Here is an 8370-nt window from a genome sequence, read left to right as displayed (position 1 = left end):
CTGCCTCCTGAGTACCGGGATTAAAGGCATGTGCCACCACTGCCTGGTGCAGGCATACTTTGAAAAGAAACTTTTTTTTTTTAAAGGCAGCTGCTGCTAGGTTTGTAAAATCAGTATTGAGGCAGGTGCTGGGATCTGAAGAACAGCAGTCTTCATTATTAACTACTGAGCAGCTAAATTTCCAGTCTCAGCGCTTGGCTTTTCACTTGCACCCGAGGGACCTGAACTTAGACCTCTATGCTTACATAGCAACCGCTTTACCCACTGGGCCTCCTCCTCAGACCTACGGCGTTTGAATGTGCTTCCAACATTTCCTAATTACTTTCCCCCATGAGGTACAGTCAAGCACTACATAACATCATTTCACCAAGGGCTGACTTCATATAGGGTGGTCCCGTATTATACCGAGGACTGATGTTATTCCCAGCGAAGTTTGAGTAAGTACACGATGACGTGGCAGAACAAATGTGCCGAACACACTTCTCAGAACATATCACCACCAATGAGGTATTTGTGTCTGGTCTTTTTCTCCTTTTTGATTTTTAGGCTTAAGCTGATCTCTAGAAGCAAAAGAAACAGAACAAACCTTCACATTAAAAGTGGGCGTGGCAGTAATCATGATTCCTGGGGGAGGGAGGGCGGAGGGGTCAAGTAAGGGGATCATTGCAAGTTCAAGGCCAGTCTGAACTATATACTGAGTTCCAGATCTGCCACCTCTACACAGAGACCATGTCTCAAAAAAAATCCCGTGGGCAGGCTAAATAATTTTACGTTTTAAAAAAAAGTTTATGCATACAGATATCTGTGTATGTTCGTGCTGGTGGATAGAGTGTGGTCTCCTGGAGCAGGAGTTTTAGGCAGTGTTGAGTCCCCTGATGTGGGTCCTGGGGAGTAAACCTCTTAGCCCTTTCTCCAGGGGGCAGTTTTACTTTCTATGCATTTGTAAGGACTGGGGACAGTTCGGTGGTAGAGTGCTTAGAGTTCAAGCTCTAGTACTACACGTACACACACACACACACACACACGCAAATTAACACCCACACATGTCTACGTTGTATACGCCTTGCTATGCATCATACAGACAAACTCCCTTTTAGAATTTGGCTGGAAAGTTTTCCTGGAAAATACGCCCTCCGGGCGTGGGCGCCCGGGTTCTCTGGCCAAGGACCAACCCGGAGACACTGGTTCAGTCATGATGGAACTCAGCATCGTTTTGACCTGAGGCATCTTCTTCCCAGACCCGGCGCCATCGGGGTGGGACGTGACTAAACTCTGGGCAACTGTCTGAAGGGCGCGGCGGACTCAGGGGCTTGAAGAGCTTAGGAGAGAAGCGGAGGCCCTCCATCAGAGTCCAGGGGCCGAGAACCGTGCTCGGGCTCCAGGATAAGGGGAAGAGTCAGAAAGCCGGAAGACCTTTCTGTGGGCTCGCTCTCCCCTCCCAGGCCCTATGATCACGGGTGGTTCACTTGGCACGCGCGAACCTTCCTCATCCCAGATTCCAGGGACCCAGAGAGGGGAAGGAACACAGACAAGGATGACCAACAGGGACCACGACGCCCCTCCCTGCAGCTAGTCAGCCTAGCGGGACCCGCGGCTCACGCAGCCACGCCCAGCGCCGCTCGCTGCGGGTGGGGGCGGGGCCCGTGACTTGGCTGGAGATGATTCGCCCTGCTCCACAAGGGGCGTGGCCATACAGATCGGATCCCGCCCCCTATGCCGCTCTGGGTCCAGAAGGAAATAGAGGCCTGCCCGGGGGGCCTGGAGCGGAGGGAGGCGGGGCAGCGCGGGGCGGTGGCCGGGTCCAGAGTCCCGGGAGGCCTGGCTGCAGGGGAATGAAGCCTCCGCCTTCCCCGGCAGAAGCATTTAAATACGGCCGCGGGCCGGGGACTCGGGGAGCGGCGGGCGGAGCAGTGGGTAGAGCCTGCGGCTTGGGAGGAAGGCGCTGTCCGAGAGAACGGGATCTGCTCGGCCGCTGTGTCCCTGCTTTGGAAGTGGGTAAGCACCGATCCTTTCGGGGTGCCCCCTCCTCGCGGCCCGGGTGCGCGCGCGGTCCCGGGCCCGCTCCCCGTTCGCGGCGGGGCTCTCTACTGCACCATCCTGGTCCCCCTTTTCGGGCCCGGCGAGAATCAAGTTGTGCGCTTGCAGGAGGTCAGCCGAGCCGAGCTTTTAATTTCGCAACTCGCGCGTCTTCTTCTTTCCATTTTCCGATTTGAAACCAACGAGATTTTCCCGCCGCTTCAGAAAGCCAAACGCCCTCCCGCCCCCCGGCCCCCGAAGGAAAGGGTCCTCTCCGTGGGGCCTAATGGGCGCTTCACAGTCCTAAGCTTTGTTGGGGATTAGAGTCTGCTCACCTGGGAGCCTGCTGCTCTCCTCTGGTAGCCCCTAAATGTAGAAAGCAAAGCCCCTTAAAGATGCAGCCCTAAGGCATTTATCCTATACTGTCCTGGGGGTGTGTGTGGCTCACGCAGTTCATTGTTGGCCTCTGGACACATACGCTCGGACGTTATACTTAATGTCAGGGAAGGCCTTTCTTGGTGGCTTCAGAGACCATGTTTTTGTGAGAGCTTAAAAATCTTCACGTACTACGCATAATTGAATAGGGTTGGTTGAGAAAGAGAGGAGGGGCTGGCTGGGAGAGTGCATACGTGGGGTACACAGAGGACTAACTGTTCATCCACTCACCTCAAAGGCCAGTCTGGGTTTTTTTTTTTTTTTTTTTTTTCAAATCCCCTAAGAAATGGAGAACAGTAGTCTGGTCTGTTTCTTCTGAGGGGTTCTGGACTTGAAAGAGCTGAGTGTTTCTGCTTGTGAGCTGTGCTTTTTGAGTACTGAGCTAGTCTGAGCTGAATGCTACACAACCCTGGTTTGGAAAATACATCCCCTCCCCCACCCCCTTCTTTCATCTCTGTATTGCTTTCTCTACCATAAAATCTCTAGCCACTAGGCATGCTCTATCTTTTCTCGAATTTCCACAGCTGTGGATCATTCTCGTTAGACATAAAATTAAGTTTTAAACAATCTTTTTTTTTTTTTTTTTTTTGAATCAGGCATCTTTGTAAGTGTGCTTCCAGGAAATGACTGAGGTTGGTGTATCCAGCTGTCTTATCATGTCTGCTGCTTAGTTCTTCAGTAGCTGTGAAAGGGTGGCAGATGGATGCTATTCTGTTCATAGGACATTTGTTGGCTGGTAGTGACATCTTGTAGGTTGAAATGCTTATCTGAACTTATGAGACTTTACATGAACAGTGTTTTCAGGATGGTGTGGTATGTTGTGGTTCCCAGAATATTTGAGGTGAAGACTCATTTCAGAATAACCTATTCAGTAGGCAAACAGGCCCACTTTTCAGTCAACACAGTGAGGGCCAGAGGGTATACAGAAGTAGAAGTAGAATATGGTGAGATGAGCCTGCTGGTAAAAGCACTTGCCATACAAGCCTTCAGTTCAATCCCCAGAACCCACAGTGAAAAGAAAGTCTGGACCCCCAAAAGTTGTCCTCTGACCTCCACCCGTGCCTTGGCCTGCATATCACAAAACAAAACACTAAAATTAGGAAGAAAACAAACAAACAAAAAACAGAATTAGAAAACATGTGTCATAGAAACTGTATTGATAACATTGTATCAAGCTTCATGTTAAAGTTTTTTTTTTTTTTTTCTTCGAGACAGGGTTTCTCTTTGTATCCCTGGCTGTCCTGGAACTCACTCCATAGACCAGGCTGGCCTGGAACTCAGAAATCCTCCTGCCTCTGCCTCCCAAGTGCTGGGATTAAAGGCGTGCACCACCACTGCCTGGCTCATGTTAAAGTTTCCTGAGGATTTTTTTTTTTAAACTTCCAAGTGACTTTATTTGCTATGCACTGACTGTATATCTCCTTAAGTAATTGCCCATCCATTGCCTTGTATACACTGTACTTCATAAGAAAACTAGCCCAGGGTACCAACCCAAAATGAAGACCCAACTCAAGTAGCTGAGTGTGTGACTCATGTCTATAATCAGTTCCCAGGAGGCTGAGACAGAAGGATCACCATGAGTTCCTGACCAGCCTTGGCTGCAGACTGAAACCTTAGTGAGAGACAGAAAAGTGGGTGTGTGTAGAGAAGAGAAGAAGGAAGAGGAGGAGGGAGAAAGAAAACACAAAACTGAGGGGGGAAAAAGCCCAGATGTATCCAGTTCTCCAGTACAGATGCAGCTGCAGTAGTCAGTAGCAACTACTTAGAGAGAATCCTGAATTCCGGTCTTGAAATAAAGGCAGATAAGACGTAACTTAAGGACTAGGGGGTGGGACACAGGGGTAGAGTGTCTACCTGTGATTTGTGAGACCGTGGATTTAATCCCCATGCATTATAAAAACAAACCATATTAGAGGTTACTTGGGGGGAAAATCTGAGCCTATTCTTAAGGTGGCTAAGGGAGGTAGCGGTCTAATTGTTTCCTGTAAACTATGATCGGCCATCTTAACTACTGCTATGAAACATGAAGTCTGCAATCCCAGAGGCCCAGGGAACAGTTATTAACTCAATACTCAGTGACAGATAGCCATCCTAGGTGTTAAAGGTATGGCAGTGAACAGCAGCTGGTACCAGAGCACAGCCTTAGCGCTGGAGACATGCCTCAGCTGTTAAAGAGACTTTGTTCCTCTTGCATAAGACCTGGGTTCAATTCCAAGCACTCACATTGGTGGCTTACAGCCATTTAACACCCAGGCACTCAGGCGGTGTACATTAATTCATATTAAATAAATAAATCTAATTAAAAAAAGATCCATTCGCTTGGGATATATTATTAAACTATGACCTCCTTAAGCCCAGGTGTTCCCTTCCATAGGCATTTGATCTATGCGTGTTCTGTGAATGTTAACAGAACATGTCCAGTCTGAGCGTGAGGATATTGGCTGTTTTAATAGCTGTAACTTCTTGGCTATGGGATTAAATTATAACTCTGAAAGATCCTCTGGACCAACATTACTTAGAAATTCTACTTATTAGTTTAATTAGGGTGGGAGACAAGTGTCTATTTTTCTTTTAAAGGATATGTCTTTTATTTTATGTGTTTGGATATTTTGGCTGCATATATGTCTATACCATGTACATGCCTGGTAACTGTGGTCAGAAGGCATCAGATCCCCTGAAACTGGAGTTATGAGTGGCTGTGAACCACTATGTGGTGTAGGGGGTTAAACCTAGGTCGTCCGGGAGAAGAGCAAGTGATAATAACCACTGAGCCATCTCTCCAGCCTGGCCAGATGTCTTCTATGTGATAGTTCTGGTTCGGTCCTGTGAACCTTGAAGATGAACGTATAGGCCCAGAGTTAATTAGGGTTTAGGTGTTAAATTATAATGATGTAGCTTACAGATATACTGAGTGGACATGCTGCAAGTGGAACAGATAGCACAGTAGAGATTTTACAATGTAGGCCCTTGGTATCTCTGGGACAATCCATCCGGGACTACCACAAATGCCCACATCTGGAAATGCTCAAGTCCTTTAAGTAAAATGGTGCAGTATTTATTTTCCTTACCCGATCCATGTCCTCCTGAATACTTTAAATCATCTCTAGGTTACATATGATACCTAATATAACTGAGCATCATGGCACATACTTAACAATGCTAGCATTGTGGAGATGATCATGAACATGAACCCAAGACTAGCCCAGCCTACAGAGCAAGTTCTAGGCCAGCCTAGGTAGCATAGGGATACATTGTCTCATAACAAACAATAAAAGTAATACCTAATATAGTACAAATAGTTCTGCCTTATTGTTTAAGGAACAAGAAAAAAAGTCTACACGTATTCAGTAGAGAGCTGGGTGTTTGTTTGTTTGTTTGTTTTTAGATGGGGCCTCACTATGTCACTGGGACTGACCTGGAATTTGCAGTGTAGATCAGGGTGGCTTCAAGCTTGCTTCTGCTTCCCTAGTACTAGTGGATTAAAGATGTGTGCTCTTATATTTGGCCTCCAGTTTTACACACACACACACACACACACAGTTGGCTGATTCTGTGGTTATAGTTAGAACCTACTGGGACAGAGGAGCAACTGTACCTGTACCTGAGATCTAGGGCATCATCTGTTTCTGGTGGTGTAGTTTCTGGAAATCTGCATTGATAAAGCACCAGAACAGAGAATTGATTTATTGATTTTGAGGAATTATGTTGTCCAAGCCTGGACAATGTTATTCCTGTCTTCATTTCCCTGGAACCAAGCATTGTCTCCTCTTTACATTCCGTGTCACTGTTCTTTTGTATCAAAGTAAATATCACATCAAATATCGAAATGTCGTGTTCCTGACTCTGGAGACTCCAGGTTTAAAACTCCACCCTGCTTGTAACCACGCCCCCTCTCCAATAGGGAATAGGTTTTTGTTGTAGCAATGCCTCTAATGATGGTTCATTTGACTATGTGGAGTGCTATTAATTAGATTGTGCCTTACAGATTGCTGTCTTGCTCTCCCGAGAGAGCCACTTCAGAGCCACTTGTTCTGCAGTCATGTTTCAGGAGACAGTAATGGCCCCACACAGCTCCTCAGTACCCACTACTCACTGAGCGCATGCCTCACTTCTGTTTATTCTTTCACTCGGACCTAGACTCTTCTTTCCAGCTTTCTTTCCAGGCCCAACTTGTACTTCTGCATTGAGATGACCCTTTTTTGCCTCTTCCTTCCCCCTCCCCCTGATGTTTTATTGTGTGTGTGTGGGGGGGGAGTACATGTGTGTGGTGGGGGGTTAGAGGGCGACGTTCAGGAGCTAGTTTTCTCCCTCCACCTTTATGGGGGTCCCAGGGGCTGAAACAAGGCCATCAGGCTTGCTTTACTTGCCTAACCATCTCACAGGTCCCTCTTCACCTCATCCTGGTCTCCCTTGGACTTGGACACTCCTTTGGCCTGCTAGCTGGTGATCTTCTTATCACTTAGCCATTTTATTAGGGTCTGATTCCTTTTTTTCTCTTTCTTCTTTTCCGAGTCAGGGTTCTCTGTGTAGCCCTGGCTGTCCTGGAACTTGCTTTGACCAGACAGGCCTCAAACTCACATAGATCCACCTGCCTCTGCCTCCCAAGTGCTGGGACCAAAGGCGTGCACCACCAGGCCCAGCTTGGAAACATTACCTTTTTTTGTGGAGGAAAGAACCAGGCCCTGGAACACATTGAAGCCATTTTTCTGAAACCAGATGCCCACGTTTCCTTGTGTAGAGGTGGGACAGCTGCTGTGAAGGCTACAAATATGTCTCCCTGAAGGTAGGAGATTTTCAGATTGCCCAGAGCTTAGCCACTTAGGGTTCCCAACATCATCTTTTCCATTCACGTAGGGTAGGCAAAGCATGATGGGTGAGTCAAGGAAAGATGGCCGACTGCCAGAAGTCAGCTCGGGTGCCCTTGGTATTTTTACTGAGGTAAGTCTTGCAATCCTAAAAGTTATTAAATAGATGTTTTATTTCTGTAGCTTCACAAGTGCTCATAGAGAACTTCTAACTCACTTGCTTAGGTTCCTAAGGAATCTGTAGACTTAGCATGGTTTTAATATTTCTCGGTAACTGCATCCATGCAGAAGAATGCAGCATATCCATTAAAGTTGAGGATATGACTGTAGAATACAGTAAGTTTAAAAAAAAAGCCATGTGTAGAGACTGTCTATATATGGTATTTCTTCAGTTCAGAAATAAGATTATGCCAGGCATGATGGTGCCCACCTTTAATTTCAGCACTCAGGAGGCAGATCTTTCTAAGTTTGAGGCCAGCTAGGTCTACATAGAAAGCATTAACATAGAGCTGCATAATAGAGAAACCCTGTGTGTGTGTATGTATGTGTATATGTGTATATATGTATATGCATTGTATATCATACATATATGTATGTGTATGTATGTATATATATACACACACATATATGTGGGATATATATATACATATACATACATATACATACATACATATATATACACATATATGTGGGATATATATACATATACATACATATACATACATACATATATATATATATATATATATCTCAACATGTACTTAGGCAAAGTACACTGAGAATATACACAAGAAACAAAGGAGCTGCCGGAAGCAGGGTCAGTAGGGATGGAGCAGACTGCAGAGTCTTGAGAGATACTTCCTTGTAACATTCTGCTTTGGCACCGAAAGGATGACTTAGCTGGTAAAGACTCTGCCACCAAGGATCCAAGTTCACTTTCTGGGACCCACGTGGTGGAAGGAAGAACAGGCTCCTCCCCGAAATTTACTTTTATGGCTATCATTAAGAATACTTTCTTAGTAGAGTTCTAAAATTCCAAGGCTTCCGTCTTTGGGGAACTAAAACTCTGCGCGCGCGTGCGCGTGTGTGTGTGTGTGTGTGTGTGTGTGTGTGT

General features: G+C 46.3%; 1 protein-coding gene across 1 annotated transcript in view; it reads left to right on the top strand.

Annotated features, from left to right (window-relative positions):
• Nucleotides 1–1740: 1740 nt before the first annotated feature.
• The window catches only part of Ugdh (UDP-glucose 6-dehydrogenase), a 21979-nt gene continuing 15349 nt past the window's right edge, over nucleotides 1741–8370 (top strand). The window contains exon 1 of the mRNA XM_021162991.1: nucleotides 1741–1995. The gene's annotated coding sequence lies outside the window, so the exon portion shown is untranslated. The remainder of the gene's footprint in view (nucleotides 1996–8370) is intronic.

The sequence above is a fragment of the Mus caroli genome, chromosome 5 (assembly GCF_900094665.2).
Source record: "Mus caroli chromosome 5, CAROLI_EIJ_v1.1, whole genome shotgun sequence".
Lineage (NCBI taxonomy): Eukaryota > Metazoa > Chordata > Mammalia > Rodentia > Muridae > Mus > Mus caroli.
Note: the sequence above shows the minus strand (reverse complement) of the source record. Positions and strands in the feature narration are given on the sequence as shown.